Consider the following 18,386-nt stretch of genomic DNA (forward strand, 5'->3'; position numbering starts at 1 on the left):
TAACTTCTCCTTATTCACCCTCTCCACACTTGAGACTGGTCCCAGGCTGAAAAGGAAATTTTGCCCGAGTGTTAAGAACTAACGCCTGCAGCATTCAGTGGGGGTAAGAAGAGCTGATTAATTGAAATTTTGTTTAGTCTAAAAATTAAGGATTTAGAACACATGCTTACTTTTCATTTTCTTAAAGTAAATCCTCTGACCTTTACGCCGATCACTTATAATTTCTTAAAATCTTCCTGTAGTTAATAAACTTGTGCTATTGAGGAGAAGGTCTGGAGCAGTGTGAGATGTTATATTTTGGAGGTGCCAGGCTGGGGGCTTGGTGGTGTGTCACTGTGCATAGTTCATGAGTGGCTTGGAGAACAATTTAGCTGGGTGTGCCTCTGCATGCTGGTGGCTGAGTGACAGCAGTGGCTGCAGGAGTTTGCTGGTTCTCACTGGCAAAACATTGTGAGAGACAGCCCAGGCTGTAGTGTTCTATATTATACCCTGTGAGGGAATCCTGCCACATCTGTCTGCTCTTGGTGTAGGATCCCACAATGATATGTACACTCATCCCTCATTTAACCAGTACTTTACTTATGAGTACTCAGTAAAACGAGGGACACACACACTTACCTTTGTTCACTATGCGAGTGAACTTCCCCCACTTATATGAGCCATCCTCGGGGTCCCTAGCTGGGGGGTGGGCAGACCCACAGCCCCACGGCTGGCTCCACTCCAGCCGCAGGGTCCCTGGCTGGGGGGCAGGGAGACCCACAGCCCTGTGGTGGGCTCCGCTCCAGCTGTAGGGTCCCTGGCTGGGGAGATCCGCAGCCCTGGCCTGGCCTGCTCCCAACACTCCCCCTGCGGCAACTCCCCATGCACCCCTCCCCCGCCGCCCAGCTCTGTCCCAACACTCCCCCAGCCCGCAGCTCCCTGCGCACCACCCAGCCCAGCCCACTCCCAACATCCACCCCGGTGCCGTCCCCAAACCTCCTGGCCCACCGCAGACCTCAGGGTATCGCTGTTGCAGCCCGGAGGAACAAGCTGCCACCTCCTCCACAGGAGCTACTACCAGGTTTTAACCCTCCCTCCTGCTCATGGCCCCTAACTGCCCCCAGCCTTTAACCCTCTCCAACCCTGTCCCCGAACCCAAGGTTCACTTACCTTTCAAAAGCAGCTCCACATGCTGCCACTCCTTCCCCAACTTAGGAGCACTAGGAACCAATCAGAGACTTTTACATGTATTTTAATGGTAATTTAATGTCCCTCTTACAAGTTTTCGCCTACGAGCAGAAAGTTGGGAACCACTTGTGCTCGTATAGTGAAGGATGAGTGTATTACCAAATAAATGGGAAAAAAAGGTAGTGCGTGTTTGTGTTTAATGTGTTTAATGATTAATACTATCAGAGTTCTGTACCTGGACAAATTGCGGGTAAATTTTTGAATTTGAATCTGTTACTAAAATATTTACTTTCTGAGAGAAGAGAAGTAGCAGAGAGTGTATATGACTGTATGATACTCATATAGGCATTGTTTTCTTGAGTGAGTCTCCCTGTTTGGTGTATGATATTTAACATGCTTTTGGACATGCTGATATTCTTAATTTCAGGTGTTTCTTTTCTGTAAGCTCACTGCTTAAGGCAGCATAGCATTGCTATCACAATTTTTAATCAGAACCTTGGAGGTAGGGGTTTGGATAATCTTTTTTCCATGTAGTTTTGGGATTAAATTTTCGTAGTTCATCTCTCTGTGTTAGTATTAGCGTAGAAGTTCTGATCTAAGGCAGGCTTTTGAATAAGGGTCTGTTTTAAATATAGAAAAGGTCACTATATTTGACCTAAAGTTATTTAGCATAATCTGGCAAGATCTGCCAGCATTTTGTTTGCAGAAAAAGCCTGATAAATGTCAATAATAATAAAAAGGCTCTTACAGGCTACGTCTACACGTGAAGCCTACATCGAAGTAGACTATTTCGATGTGGCAACATCGAAATAGGCTATTTCGATGAATAACGTCTACATGTCCTCCAGGGCTGGCAACGTCGATGTTCAACATCGACGTTGCGCAGCACCACATCGAAATAGGTGCAGCGAGGGAACGTCTACACGCCACAGTAGCACACATCGAAATAAGGGTGCCAGGCACAGCTGCAGACAGGGTCACAGGGCGGACTCAACAGCCAGCCGCTCCCTTAAAGGGCCCCTCCCAGACACACTTGCACTAAACAGCACAAGATACACAGAGCCGACAACGAGTTGCAGACCCTGTGCATGCAGCATGAATCCCCCGCTGCAGCAGCAGCAGCCAGAAGCCCTGGGCTAAGGGCTGCTGCACACGGTGACCATAGAGCCCCGCACAGGCTGGAGAGGCAGCGTCTCTCAACCCCCCAGCTGATGGCTGCCATGGAGGACGCCACAATTTCGACGTTGCGGGACGCGGATCGTCTACACGGTCCCTACTTCGATGTTGAACGTCAAAGTAGGGCGCTATTCCGATCCCCTCATGAGGTTAGCGACTTCGATGTCTCACTGCCTAACGTCGAAGTTAACTTCGAAGTAGCGCCCGATGCATGTAGCCGCGACGGGCGCTATTTCGAAGTTAGTGCCGCTACTTCGAAGTAGCGTGCACGTGTAGACACAGCTACAGTGTGTTAAAAGATATCATGCAGTCCTAAATAGTGGTTGTACAATTAAGGTTATAACTCACTTTCCATTAGAACCTCAATATCGAAGTTGTCTTTTCCTTTCACAAAAGAAAGAAACAGTTTGCTCTGAAATGTGTTATGTGTCACATTTAGTGTAAGTAAAATGCTCACACAAAGACTAAGGTGAATTGGACAGTGTGGTTTTTGAGTGAGTAGAAATTGCAGGGAGCAGGAGAGTGTTTCCATATGTGTGAAAGCTTTAATTTTTCTGAAAAGTGTTATAAAAATTCCTTTGTCCAGGCATTACACAATCACTTTATTCTTTAGTACTGGAAAACACCTAGTAAGTAGGCTTTTTAAAATCAGACAAAGCAGGATACATTGCTGTTACAACCAAAAGAGAGAGAGAGAGAGAGATTGAGAATTCCATCAGGAGCTGTGGTATTTAAAAAGTGTTTGATCAGTCTTCTAAATCTTATCAGCTCTGCTAACACCCCCATCGTTGGTGTGCTCTATAAACTCAGTAGCTCTGGTTTGCATTCACTGTAACTTTTTCAAGTGACAATTATATATTCTTGTTTATTCACTGAGTTGTGGCTATCGGAAAAACATGCTCTCCTTATGCACTCTAGCCCCACGTCTGCAAAGCACTTAAGCATGTGAATAATCCCATTCCTTTTTAGGAAACCACATAAGTATGTCCCATTTACTTCAGTATTATGTATATTATAGTAACATACAGGAGCCCCAGTAATGGTCCATAATCTCATAATACTGGGCATGTATAAACACATAAGAAAAAGACTATCCCTATCCTGAAGCAATTAAGCAAAAAGACTTAGATTGGAGTTATAATCCTACAATTCAATAATTCCTAAAGTAGAGCAATAGTACACAGTCATACCCCGAGATACGCCCATTTGGGTTATGAGAATTCGACTTTACCAGGAGTTTAATTTAATACCCCTACTTCAGCTTACGAGGCCTTTCTTCGCATTTACAAGGACTGATTTGGAGACCGACGGCTTGGTAGGCAAGCACTGAGGGGATGGAGTCGACCACGTTGGTCTTGGCGAAGAGGCCGTGCAGGGTGGTAGCAGCGCCCTGCGAGAGGGCCGCAGCCTGGTGCATGGAGGTAGACTCGTCTGAGTCCCGGCAGTAGATTATGCTGCTCTGCAAGACGTGGATGCTGGGCGCGGAGCCCATCCCGGCCCCGCTGCTGCCGCTCACCCCCTGGGCGGCTAGAGGGCCATTGCTGCCTGCCCTGCGCAGCTGTGCCTCGGGTGCCGCTCACCGTCTGCGGTGTTCCCTCCCTCCATTTAGCGCCTGGCTCACCTGTCACTGCCTCCTTGGCTGCCGCGGGTGGGGCCTCTCTGCTGCGCAGCCCCACACGAGCGAGGCATCTCCCCTCACCAGCCAGGGGTCCCCTGTGCCTGCCTAGCTCCCCGCGCAGTCAGCCCCTGGCAGCGCCCCCTCCTCGCTTAACCTAAGCTGCTGTCAGGCCGAGCTGCCTCCCTGTGCCCTGCTCAGCCCTGCCCGCCCCCTTGCACCGGATTTAATGGGATTCGTGTTGTTTTAGCATAAATGGAAGTAAGTTTTGGGGCTCAGGAACGCATAAAATTTTTTCCCATTGAAATTAATGGTAATTACATTTTCGACTTACGAGAATTCACCCTAAGAGGGGTTTTTGAGGAACAAATTACCCTCCTAAGGTGGGGGAAGACTGTATCATCTGAGATTGCTGAAGTATGTTTTTTAATACAGATGGCTTTAAGCATATGGTTGTTTTTTGTTTTTCTTTTTTCTTTTTTTTTTTTTTTAAATCAAGGCCAAATAAGTAGAGCCATTTGAGTTGAAAGTGAATAGTCACAGCATGCAAAATTAACTACATATGTAAGTCTTTACAGGTCAGGACAAAAATCATAAATAATAAAGTTACGTTTTCCAGTTAAAAATAAAAATTGATATTGCCTGACACCCAGTTGCATCAAAATCTCTGTGCCTGTCCCTTTGAACACTGAACTCCTAACATCCCAAGGTAATTGAGAAATACGCTTTCCTCATTTAAAAGTCTACCTGCATGTAATGATTTTGTAAATATTTAAAAAGTCAAGGCTAAATCAACTTACTCCATGGTTTTACAAGTGGCATGCGTTCTTCTCCTTTATCAGAGTCTTTTCATACACTTGTCCTTCCAAGGAAGTCCAGTGCTGGACTGAGTTCAGACCTTGTTTATTCCTGCAACCTCTATTTTTTTTAAATTTGTTTTTTGTGCTATCAAGGAGGCAAGGTACAATTCCTTTCCATTGAGAATTTTAAGATAATTGGTGAAACTTCAGGAACAAATAATCAAAATGGTGTTTTCATTGCCTAATAGAAAAAGATAAGGGGCAAAATTCATCTCTGATGTAATTCCATTGCAGCTACACCTGTCTGGTTCTTTTCCTCCCTTGATAGTTATACTGACATAAATGCTTTTACAGCAGTCCTGACTAATGGTACTAATGAGACTTCATTGTTATCCTCGGATAGAAGTTTTCTTTTCCTTTGCTAAGCAGGGGAAGTCAACATGTCAGTTTTCATGACCTTAATTTTTGACCTGGCCTATAGTATTTTATTTCTGCAACTATATTGAAAATCATCAGTAAAATATTATCTAAAATAATGACAATAATGAGGCTGATAGGCCTAAAATTAGAGATAGCATTTTTGTAGATGCATATGCACAAAAATAGGGTGATATTTCAATATCTACATAACTACTTGGCCTGCTAAACCTGGGGTTGTGAGCTCAATCCCTGAGGAGGCCCTTTAGGGATTGGAGCAAATAGATGTCAGGGATGGTGCTTGGTCCTGCCAAGAAGGCAGGGGACTGGACTAGATGACCTCCCAAGGTCCCTTCCAGTTCTAGGAGGTGTTTGTGTGTGTGTACTTAATTATGGTGCTGGTACCCTATCTGGTCAGCAGAATGGAGCTAACAGGCAGAGTGGAAGGTAAATCCCTTTGGCTATGTCTATACTAGCCCTAGAACTTCAAAAGGGACATGATAATGAACCTAATCGAAAGATGTTAATGAGGCGCTGCCATGAATGGTAGCCGTGGCACTTTGAAAGTGCTGTTTTCGATTGCATGCAGCTTGTCTACACAGGGTCCTTTTCGAAAGGCCACTGCACACTTCGAAATCCCCTTTTTCCTATAACCTTTGTTGGTTTAAAAAAAAAAAAGAAGAAAAAAGTAGTAGTCTTTTTTTTTCCTGTGAGTCAGTAAGGCAATTCTAACATTAGACCCCACCCGCCCACCACCACAACACAGGCTAGAAACCTTTTAACCTGCAAGGAATCTCTAGTTTCGTGCATTCACACCTTTGCTGAAGGGTGGTCTATTCTGAGGATAAAATTCACTGGTGGGCGTAAACTTGCGTTCCCCTCCCGCACCAAAAAAACAAAAACAAAACAATGTGACATAATTCGGAAGGATGAGAAATTCAGATGGCTTTTCTATGGAGAGGGTTTCATAGGCACCTGTTAATGGGGTCTGCTTGGGAGAGGTGTAGAACCAGCATATTTCCCAGCAGACCAGCTCTGTGCCTGGGCAGAATAGATATTATGGGTGCTATTGGATCTTATTACAAGGGGACTTTTTTCTGCCCCTACAACTGGCTCTAATCTTTCTTTTGGTTTTCAGCTCAACTGGATGAAAGAGAGCGAGTCAGCAGCATGGTAAACGTCAGAACCTAGGCTTGCATGGTAATTCTTTCTATCACATGAACAAGATCCAATCTGGTGGAGTTCTATTATGCTGATTAGCAATTGCTCAAAGGGGCCCTTGGAAATACTAAAGATGGGGTGGAGCACTCCCACAACAGTACTGGTGTTGCCTGCTACCGTCCTCAGGTGAGTAAAAAACACAACATCAGCTACATCAGACTCCACGGACTGTTATAGCAATATAACGTGGATTCCCAAACTTTACGTATACATCAGGGCTACGTCTACACGTGCAGCCAACATCGAAATAGCTTATTTCGATGTTGCGACATTGAAATAGTCTATTTCGATGAATAACGTCTACACGTCCTCCAGGGCCGGCAACGTCGATGTTCAACTTCGACGTTGCTCAGCCCAACATCGAAATAGGCGCAGCGAGGGAACGTCTACACGTCAAAGTAGCACACATCGAAATAGGGATGCCAGGCACAGCTGCAGACAGGGTCACAGAGCGGACTCAACAGCCAGCCGCTCCCTTAAAGGGCCCCTCCCAGACACAGTTGCACTAAACAACACAAGATACACAGAGCTGACAACTGGTTGCAGACCCTGTGCCTGCAGCATAGATCCCCAGCTGCCGCAGAAGCAGCCAGAAGCCCTGGGCTAAGGGCTGCTGCCCACGGTGACCATAGAGCCCCGCAGGGGCTGGAGAGAGAGCATCTCTCAACCCCCCAGCTGATGGCCGCCATGGAGGACCCAGCAATTTCGACGTTGCGGGACGCGGATCGTCTACACGGTCCCTACTTCGACGTTGAACATTGAAGTAGGGCGCTATTCCTATCTCCTCATGAGGTTAGCGACTTCGACGTCTCGCTGCCTAACGTCGAAGTTAACTTCGAAATAGCGCCCGACGCGTGTAGACGCGACGGGCGCTATTTCGAAGTTGGTGCCGCTACTTCGAAGTAGCGTGCACGTGTAGACGCAGCTCAGGAGACCATCAGTCTACACCATTGTTACTATTTTTGTGCTATACTAGTATCTGTATCCAGATTGACAAAAGTATAGCAGTTCTGGGGTGTTTTTTTCAACACTACTTTCTGTGTGACTTTAACCACGAATGGATGATTAAACACTAGCTGATAATTGTTTGGATTGTCAAAAGCATTGGTCTCCAGACCCTCTGGAAGAACCCTGGCTCAGTTAATCTTAAAGGATTGTAAGCAGGGATGGGGAGAGATTTGGATGTGTTTATTTCTGCTTTCCTTAGATTTGCTAGATATTTAGCAGATCAAGTGGTGTTTTGCTTATTGCAATCAGCTTGGCTGGTGTTAGATCACCAATCATCTTAGTACTGACTGCAGGGGTAGTGAAATATGGTTACCAATGTTGTGATTATTGTGGGACTACAGAGAAGTAGAACTGTGATTAACCTGTCCCAAATAAGTGGGGCCCACTCTCAGCTGGAAGAATCTTGTTAAGGCAGGCTTGAATATTAGAGGCCTGTAAAAGCAAGAAGGGTGGGGACCAGTGCCCCTCTAATTCCACTTACTTGCCCCTAACAGGATGCATTTTATTATGTGCACCAACATTCAGGTGATTTGCGACATCATCTTCATATTGTTGCATGTGGTGAAGGTGGAGGCCAAGGGTTTCTGTGTGTGAGGGGCTCAGAGCTGGGGCAGTGGGTTGGGGTACAGAACTGTGAGGGTCTGTCTGGGGGTGCAGGATCTAGGATGGGGTTGGGATAAGTTTGGAATGCAAGGGCTCTGGCTGGCAGTGCAGACTTTGGGGTGGGGCTGAGGATAAGGGGCTAGTATGCAGGAGGGAGATTACAGATTTTGGGCTGGGGTCCAAGAGAGGGTACAGGCTCTGGGCTGAGGGTGTAGGCTTTGGGGTGAGGCCAGGGATGAGGGCTTTGGGGTGCAGAAGGATGCTCAAGGCTGGGGGATGGGGTCAAAGTAGGGAAGGTGTTGGATCTCAGACTTACCTGGGAGGCTCCCTGCTGGGGACAATCAGGAGGGGCTCCTTTCCCCTAGCCATGGCTTCTCCATGCAAGGGCCCAAGCAGAGGGGCTTCCTTTTGCCAGATGCAACAGCTCTGTGCCACACTCTGCCGGGAGGGGCTCCCCTCCACTGGCCATGGCAGCTTTGGGGCTTGGGGAGAGATTTCTTCACACTGCAGCCTTGAGACTCTGTGCACAGCTTAATAGCTCCAGGGTGTGTCTTAATGGAAAACTGTGCCGCCTGGCAGCTTGGGGGAGCTTAAGTCACAGGATGTTACATCAAAACATGTCCCAAGACCTGACAAGGCCTGTGCAACCCAACCTCAAGGACATTGATTAATTAATTACAAAGGCAAAATTTCTAAGTCTAAAGCTCCTGTCTCTGCCTACACACTAGACCAACAGTAGGAACAGTTCTGTGACTAGAGCCATCAACTTCCCTAGCTAGTCCCATGATTGAAATATAATCCTGAAATGATTCAGGGGATTTAAAAGAAACCAGCCACTGGTGCAAAGAGGAGTTGAGAACAGAAAGTGAAGAACGCTCTGCTCATGTGAAACTCAATTTGCATTACACTTGAGTAATTACAAAGTGAATTTTAGCTAGACAAAGTGAATACTGAGAACTGAACAGTTTAGAGCTTATATAATTTTACTGAGTCTTAGTTAATGGGGGCCTTACTCCAGAGAGATGTTAATAGATTCTATTACAATACAGATAAATAATAATTGAGACTAAGAACTCTTGTGGAACGTACCAAACGCTATTGAACAATTGCTGCAAATAGGTCTTGATTTTGCAACCCGTTCAAAAGAGGGTGTCTTCACTGGCAAGGTATTTTCTTACCCCATAACAAGGAGCTGGTACTGCACCAGCCCAAAGAGAATTACTGTCACTAACACCATCTCCTGCAATACCTACGTTTTCCTTAAAAAACTCCTATCCAATTATTTAATAGGCCTTCAGATCTTCTTAGCTTATGAGATATGATGAGAGCACAACCCGAGGAGGTCTGTATGGAAAATTAGAGCCGCTGAACAAAGAAAATGCTGAAATTTCATCCTCTGTAGGATTTCCAGTTTCATTAGCCTGATTGAAAGCGGCATTTTGCTGAACGTAAAACGGCAGCAAAGCTCAGCACAGATAGTGCACTTAATGTATGCACTGGGCAGTGAAGCTGAAACTATTTTCAAGTAATTTTCTTCAGAGTTGGATTCAGCCATCCTGTGAGTCTTAACAACATTGGACTTTTCTTTCATTAGACACCAATTGGTGCCACTGCCAGTGCAGACCAAATCTTCCATGAGAAAGTTGTGCCATTATTCCATGTAGGGTAATATTACCAATCACCATGTAGCTCTAAAGCATCCCAGTGGATGCTATGATGCCCACCACAAATAGGTTGTTTTTTTCAGTTCTTTAGTTATAAGAAAGACAGTCAGTCTCTGGGAGACTCTTAGGAGTATGCCCGTGCTTGGGGGTGACAGTGTGTTCCCAGCTTGAGATATACTTACCTGAGCCCCAGTCTGAAGTAGTGTGCAAAGGATAGCTACGGCGGCACAGGCTGCAGGAAGGGCTAGCTGCCCTGAGTATTTGCCCATCTGAGACTACTGGCATTTAGTTGGCTGGCTGGCTAGGTGTGTCGGTGCAGCTGTCCTATTGTTAGCATGGTAGTTTGATCAGAGCTAGTGGAAGTGTCTCCCCTCTAGGTTGGCTGATAATAGGGTGCTGAGTCCCATGTTCCATCTAATTTTCTTCTACCCATGCAGGATACATTATGTGTTTCCCAAGGCATGTGTGTATGTGTACCACAGGTAAAAGCAAAAGCTAGCAGCGGGCACTCCGCTAATCAGCCGGCAGCTGCCCAAGTGCTCAACTTACAGGGAAGACTGCTCTCGGCTCCAAGAGTAAACACAGCCTGACCGTACGTCCACATTTCATTCAGAGGTGTGACTGCAGCACGCGTAAACGTGTTCAAACTGGTTTTAATCGTGCTAGCTGCAATGAAAATAGCAGTGACTTTGGGGCAGAATGTGAAGCAGCAGTGGTTAGCTAGTCAAATACAGGACTCAGGCCAGGTCTCCACTATGGGGCAAAGTTGATTTAAGATACCCAACTATGTGAAGTTTGTAGCTAGCTGCAGTTGATCTACTCAAAACTGATTTTTCCCTGCTGTTCCCCCCCGGGAAGTGAATGAGAGAAACTCTCCTGTTAAGTTCCTTTCTCCTCAAACAGTGAGGAGTAGCAGGGTCTCTGGTGGAGCCCCTGTGGTTAGATTTAGCATGGCCCCACTGGGCGCACTAAATCAAACCCTGGAAGATCGACTGCCACCGTGCCGACCTGCCAGTAAGTGTAGATGTACCCTCGGGAAGGAGAGAAGGCTTGTATAGCTTGAGCTGCAACACCATCCCAGATGTTGTTGGAGGAAGCTAGGTTAATTCTAGCATGTGTGTCTACAAGTTTTGCACTCATACCTCTCACTGCAGTGCAAACATATCCTAATTTTGTATCCATTTTCATCCTAACTCTGCTTTAGATAAGGACAGAATTACATGTCAGGTCAACAAAGGGGACAATCTGGGTGTTGTCTTCACATACAGAGATAAACACATGCAAACAAGGCAAAGTATAAATGGGAGATGCTAAATAGAGCTCTGACAAAGTTTTGTCCATTTTTTTATTTCTGGTTGTACAAGCATGATGCTGTGTTATAATGTCTCACTGAGCCTGAACAACACTGCCTGCCTTTGTTTTGGTGCATCTGTGGAGCCTTGTACATCCACAGGTATCTGCTTCATTATCTACAGATGTCCACAGAGAGTGGAGTGGGTACCCACGCAGGGCTCTTTCACACATGCATCTCCTAGAGCTGGAAGGGACCTTGGGAGGTCATCTAGTCCAAGTCCCCTGCGCTGCTCTCTTGGCAGGGCCAAGGACCATCCCTGGCATCTATATGCCCTAATCCCTCAATGGCCTTCTCAAGGATTGAGCTCACAACCCTGGGTTTAGCAGGCACAATGCTCAAACCACTGAGCTATCCCTCCCCACAACTAGCTGCTAGGCAGTGTTTGGGGGTGGACACCACAGCAGGCCCCTGCACTGCCTGTAGGGAAGGGTCACAACAAGCTCCTAAATCCACCTGCAAGAGGGGACAAGTGTTGACTCTGTCCGGCTCCCTTCCCTCTCCTGCCTGGTAAGCATTGATCTGTGGGAGTCCTGGCTCTGAGGCTCACACAGGGACACGTGCTGACTGCTCCACATGCTGTTCTGTGCTGCCCACTAGTGCAGCTGGGAGCATGTGTAGGGGGAGGCAATTCATTTCTAGGAGTGGAGGAGGGTCAGGACAGATTGGAATTGCAGTATGGAAAACGATGAAATCCACTTATCTGTTGAGTTTTTTTATTTTAACTTTCTAAGATGTGGAAAAAAAATCAATTGTACGAGAAGGTCTGGCATAAAAAAATTTAATCAGAGTCTTTTGGGAGTCTATGATCAAGTGAGGCATCTGATGATACTAATAAACATTGATAATGGCTTCCTGTCTCAAACTCTGGCTCCTTATGGTTCACAGAAATTCTGCTCCAAATGAGCAGCCATTCAGACACTGGGAGCACTTTTTTATGTTTGCAGCAATGGCTAATTTGGGCCGGGGGAAATTCTAACAGAATGGAATCTGACCCAGGAGACGTCAGAGTGTTATCTGACAGAGTAGATCTTCTGTGGTGATAGATGTAATCACTGTTTCCATGAGACTTAATTGTTGAGGAGTGTGTTAGTTCACTGCTGAGGGTGATTTGGATTTGTAAATTATTAAAACTGTAAATTTAGTGGTCTGAAAAAGAATTTCTCAGCTAACTGTTGGAGCTGAGTCATTGCAGTGTCTTGAATAAACTCCAAATGGTGGAATATGTGTTCTGTTAGCAAGAGATATAAAGCTAAGGTGGGCTTTAAAGTTCAGAACAGAAACTTGGCATTTTGATGTAGTGAAGACTACAGCAGATAAATTTTGTTGTTCTTGCGGGGGAGGAAAAAACCAACAGGAACAACACTGTGATCCAGAAAGCCTGAGTTCAAGAGCCCACCTTTGCTGCAACAATGTTTTATTTTATTTTTTTTTATTTTTTATCCAATAGATTAAAAGCCAGGGCTGACATTATAGGGTAGCAAACAGGGCAGTGAATAGGGTCTCACACTACAGTGGGCCCTGCAAAGCAAAATTGATCAGGCATCAGTTTTCAGTCTCAGGCTTTGATTTTCAGTGCTAGGTCCCAGCAATTCTTGGGTGGCTCTTAAGCTGTGTCTACACGTGCACGCTACTTCGAAGTAGTGGCACTAACTTCGAAATAGCGCCCGTCGTGGCTACACGCGTCGGGCGCTATTTCGAAGTTAACTTCGATGTTAGGCGGCGAGACGTTGAAGTCGCTAACCTCATGAGGGGATCGGAATAGCGCCCTACTTCGACGTTCAACGTCGAAGTAGGGACCGTGTAGACGATCCGCGTCCCGCAACGTCGAAATTGCTGGGTCCTCCATGGCAGCCATCAGCTGGGGGGTTGAGAGATGCTCTCTCTCCAGCCCCTGCGGGGCTCTATGGTCACCGTGGGCAGCAGCCCTTAGCCCAGGGCTTCTGGCTGCTGCTGCGGCAGCTGGGGATCCATGCTGCAGGCACAGGGTCTGCAACCAGTTGTCGGCTCTGTGTATCTTGTGTTGTTTAGTGCAACTGTGTCTGGGAGGGGCCCTTTAAGGGAGCGGCTTGCTGTTGAGTCTGTCCTGTGACCCTGTCTGCAGCTGTGCCTGGCACCCTTATTTCGATGTGTGCTACTTTGGCGTGTAGACGTACCCTCGCAGCGCCTATTTCGATGTGGTGCCGCGCAACGTCGAAGTTGAACATCGACGTTGCCAGCCCTGGAGGACGTGTAGACGTTATTAATCGAAATAGCCTATTTCGATGTTGCTACATCGAAATAAGCTATTTCGATGTTGGCTTCACGTGTAGACGTAGCCTTAGTCAGTGACTTCGTGTTGGCCATTGTGGCAGCAGAAGTGCTCTGTGTGACTGGTTTGGTGTGCCTGATAGTGGAAAACCTCCAATCTTGGGCTGTAAGTAGCCCTGTTTTAAGCACTTTGCCCTGATTTGGCCCTCTCAGCTGTGCTCAGAAAACCCTCCAATATTACAATATAGACACCCCAGAGGTCTCTTCCCACTTCCAGCTAGCTGTGAGGGGAAGCATTCCTTTAGAACCCACATCTATTATACAACTGAAGTGGAAAAAGTCAACTGGTGAGACTGAGGGAGACCTATATCTAAATATTCCAGTGGTAAGAGCTCTTACCAGGGAGATGGGAGTCAGCTGTTTAGAAGCCTTTTCATCAGGCCCACAGGGTGGGGGGTGGAGGGGGAGAACTTAGACAAGGGGAGGGTGGTCTTCTATATCTGGAGCGAGTATTACAAGAGCTAGAGGTAAAGGGAGATGATTCCCTTCTCCCCGGTTAATTGGCATGCAGTAGCTAGTCTTTGAGCATGCCTACTTGTTGGGACCCACGTGCAACGTAGGTGTGGGAGGGCCTGTTTTCTGCCCAGTTCATGGATTGCGCTGGGGATGAGGTCGAAGATAGGCATCTGGTGCCCAAGAGAGGTACAGCGTTATATATTTCCAGAGACAAAAATTTAAGGAAGTTTTACTGCAAAAACATAGATGCTGAGTTAAAGTCTCTCCAGGCTTAGCTAGCAGTTAAATGAGTGTCATTTGTATCAGAGTGGCACTTAAAAATGGTTCTTGGGGGTTGAAGTAACTTTGTGGATCCAGGTTAAACTGTTTTGTGTGCAGCAATGGTTCTTACCCTTCTCCATACTTAGATCCTTCTCCTGTCTATCTGGGATCTAGCCAAATATCTGCAATCATGATCCAATGATACTGAGGCTAAGAAATCACGGGTAACAGAATTACCATCTGCCTACTAAATTTCTTGTTTCAACGGAATACTTCACGTCCTAGAAAAGTGTGGGGTAGTGTTGCTGTTCACTTGGAAAGCAGCTCTCACATTCTAGGCCATGTGTGGCTACATATCAGCTCAGTGAGAATATTGTGATCTCTTCTAGAATGAAAGGCACCATAGAAATGCAAAATATAAGTATTGTTACTTAAAACTCTTTGGCTTTGTCTAGACTAGCCCCCGGCTTCGAAGGGGGCATGGTAATTAGGGTGTCGGGAGATTGCTAATGAAGTGCTGTGGGGCATATACAGCACTTCATTAGTCAAAATCTCCCCCACGGCAACTTTGAAGTGTGAAAATTTTGAGAAAGTAAAGGGACTTGGATGTAGCGCAGGTACTTTGAAGTACTCGCGGCTGACCTGTGGATATATGTAAGCCAGCACTTCGAAGTTTCACACTTTGAAGTTGCCACAGGGGAGATTTTGACTAATGAAGTGCTGCATATGCACCACAGCACTTTATTAGCAATCTCCTGACACCCTAATTACCGTGCCCCCTTCAAGGTTCAGGGCTTGTCTAGGCACAGCCTTTGAGATCTAAGTACTATATAAACAGCTAAATTAAAAAAAGAATTAGTGCTTTTTTAAAAATAGTACCATTTTGCCATATAATACATTTAGCTATGTTTATCAATATGTTAATTAAATACCATCTTTCTTAGGTGTTAGAGTTCAAACAGTTTTCTCTATCTTTTTCCTCTACCTGCAGTTGACTGTATTTTCTTTTACTAATGGATGGCATTTTCCATTACTATTCTCTAGCATCAGAACATGACTATTACTCGTGATGCCGATAATATTGTGCCATTTTATTCCATTGCTCTCTTTAAACAGATACCTCCTGTTTGCTATGTTGAGAGGACTGTAGAAGAACTTTAACATCGTGCGCCTCATAGCTTACATGGTTGACGAGAATAATTGTATGTAAAGGGGCTTTTTTTAGGCTTGCCCACCTTCTGAGTTAATCTTTCGTGTGTTAAAAAAATCTGGTGATTAATAATTGAGGGAATTCTGTATTTAGTGTCTGGGCTACATAAAATTGTTTCTAGGATGCAGACAAAAAACAGAACATGAGATTGATGATAATTTGAAAAAGAAATTCCATGATCTCGGTTGTTAGCAATATTGATTTCTTTGCCCTGGTGTTGATCCTCTGCCTAAGGTGTCTCCTGAAGAAGAGCGATTAATCAAATGGGCAGTTGGCCTTTCCAGATGCCTTGCTATCTCCAAAGATAACAGAGCAGGGAGCAAGATAGGGAACAGAGCAAATCCTAGTACAGAGCAAGTTGCTAAAAATAAACAAATAAGCTACGTCTACACGGGGATGCTACATCGAAATAGCTTATTTCGATGTAGCGAAATCGAAATAAGCTATTTCGATGAATAGTGTCTACACGTCCTCCAGGGCTGGTGCTGTCGATATTCAACGTCGATGTTGGGCAGCACTACATCGAAGTAGGCGCTGCAGGGGAGTGTCTACACGCCAAAGTGGCCCACATCAAAATAAGGGTGCCAGGAACAGCTGCAGACAGGGTCACAGGGCGGACAAGCACTTCCCGGGCAACAGCAAGCCACTCCCTTAAAGGGCCCCTCCCAGACACACTTGCACTGAACAGCACAAGATCCACAGAGCCGACAACTGGTTGCAGACCCTGTGCATGCAGCATGGATCCCCAACTGCAGCAGCAGCAGCCAGAAGCCCTGGGCTAAGGGCTGCTGCACACGGTGACCATAGAGCCCCACAGGGGCTGGAGAGAGTGTCTCTCAACCCCTCAGCTGATGGCCGCCATGGCGGACCCCACTATTTCGATGTTGCGGGACGCGGATCGTCTACACATGCCCTACTTCGACGTTGAACGTCGAAGTAGGGCGCTATTCCCATCTCCTGTTGGGGATAGTGACTTCGACGTCTCACCGCCTTACGTCGATTTCAACTTCGAAATAGCGCTCGCCACGTGTAGGCGTGGCGGGCGCTATTTCAAAGTTGGCGCCGCTACTTCGGAGTAGCCGGCTCCTGTAGACGCGGCTCTAAATAAGTAAAAGAGAGACAAACATGCAGTAGAAGCCTTCTGGATCTTATGTGCAGGGAATGCAACATCTTTATGTCCTTGCTTGAATTACAGTTGTACCTAGAGATCCCAGTATGCTGGCTCATGCATAAACACATTAGAAGACAGTCTCTGCTTCAACAAGCTTACAGTCTGAGGGTGTGATCTTGCAATAGGCAGACTTCTGTGCCCATATGGGGCTCGCTGCAGGATCAGGGCCAAAATGAAGACAGACAGCTGGTGGGGGGATGAGGAAGGTAGGGTGAAGATTAGAGTGACTGAAACGTGGTTATGTACAGGCTATGGGACAATTAGGTTTCAAGAAAAAATACTTATGATTTCTTTGTATTTTAAAACCCGAGTAAGTTCCACTGGCAAATCATCTGGACATTACGGTTGACAGTTTATTGCCTGCATCAGAGCAGATCTGTACAAAATCCACCATACCTCTTTTAATGTGCTCATTAGTTTCTTACTCATCTTGTTTTCTCAGACCTCGAATTTCTTCTGACCTCTTGTTTTAGCTGTTCAATTCTGTAATATTATAGCGCTGTACTTTTTGCACTTGCCTTTGTGTTTGGTCAAGCAGTGCTCAGGAAACCCACCCTCCTTGTGGTACTGTTAATGTGAGAGACTGACTTCCAAATGCCCAGTATGTTAAAACCACTCAGCTTATTCCAAATAAGCCCAACTCATTTATAATTTAGAAATCAATTTCCTGATATCACTATGAACATTACAGAAAAATAAGTTATATCCTAGACCTGATGGATGCCAACATCTATGGGAAATGAATTACTCTCAGCAGAATGTATAGCTCTTGGTGGTAATTACATAGCGAGCCACACTTACTTAACACAAGTCATGAGCCATCACTTCTGGTAAAATCATCATACTCAATTATTGAGATGGCACAACAATGTTCTGAAAACTTTTTGTTTTGTTTTAAAGGAAGAACAATATATTTTGTTCTAATTGTATGAACAGCAAAATCTCCTCCTAAGCACAAACAGGGAAGTTCTCACTGGATCTAATTCTGTAGTTTATTTTCTGACCTTTTTTTTTTTAAAGGTAAGTGGGGACACATTTTTATTTCTTGTTCCAATGCCTGTGAAGGGTGAAATACAGTGAAAACATATTTCTGATAGGCAGTTGGGACAGGCCGCTGAGAGTCTGTACAAGTGAATTTGTAGCACCTTCATGTCACAGAGCTAAGTTCTGTGGTGGTCCAGTTTGTGGGGGTAAGTAGTGCAGGAAAGTGAGATGGTGGTTTATGGGTAAGATGAGTGAATAGCCAGTAGGTCTGTTAACTATCAATTTCCTCTGTTCCCAGTATAAATTAGGGTTAGAGTAGAGGGGTATGACAGCTACTAAACCCTGTGGACTGGGATAGCAGCTGCAGGCTGATTACACTGATGGCCCTTGCCTTGCCTACTGGGTTTTGAGAATGTTCTCCCACACAATCTCCACCATTCAACATCTCGTGGGGCTGAGAACTTCACCCAGATAAAACTATATCATATTCCAAACTGTAGTATAAGTAGAGATGTTCTGAAAATGGCTGATTACTGATTTTTAAATAAGGTAAAGTATGTCTCAAAGGACTGAACTCTTCTTTTATTCAGTGTCCTAATTGGTACTTGAAAACTGAAATCTCTATTTAAGGAATTTATGAGGTTTCCCTGGGTGAGAGGGCGACATTTATGTACTTCCTGAGGATGCATGAGTAAAATAAATCCAACTCCTTAAACTATCCAGTAATGAAACAGGTAGATCCACAGTAAGTTACAGTGCACACACATTCTGCTTCCCAAACTATATACAAGCTATTGTACCTCAGATATTCAGCTTTCTTTCCAGTAAGTGTCTCTTTAATTGGATGAACTACTTTGGGTGGGGGAACTCATCTTGCAGAACACACCAAGACATTTATATCCATAATTAACGTTACAAGAATGTTATCCTTCAAGATTAAAAGCCTTTCCAATGTGTCTATGATTGGTATGT

The sequence above is a fragment of the Carettochelys insculpta genome, chromosome 2, assembly GCF_033958435.1.
Source record: "Carettochelys insculpta isolate YL-2023 chromosome 2, ASM3395843v1, whole genome shotgun sequence".
Classification (NCBI taxonomy): domain Eukaryota; kingdom Metazoa; phylum Chordata; order Testudines; family Carettochelyidae; genus Carettochelys; species Carettochelys insculpta.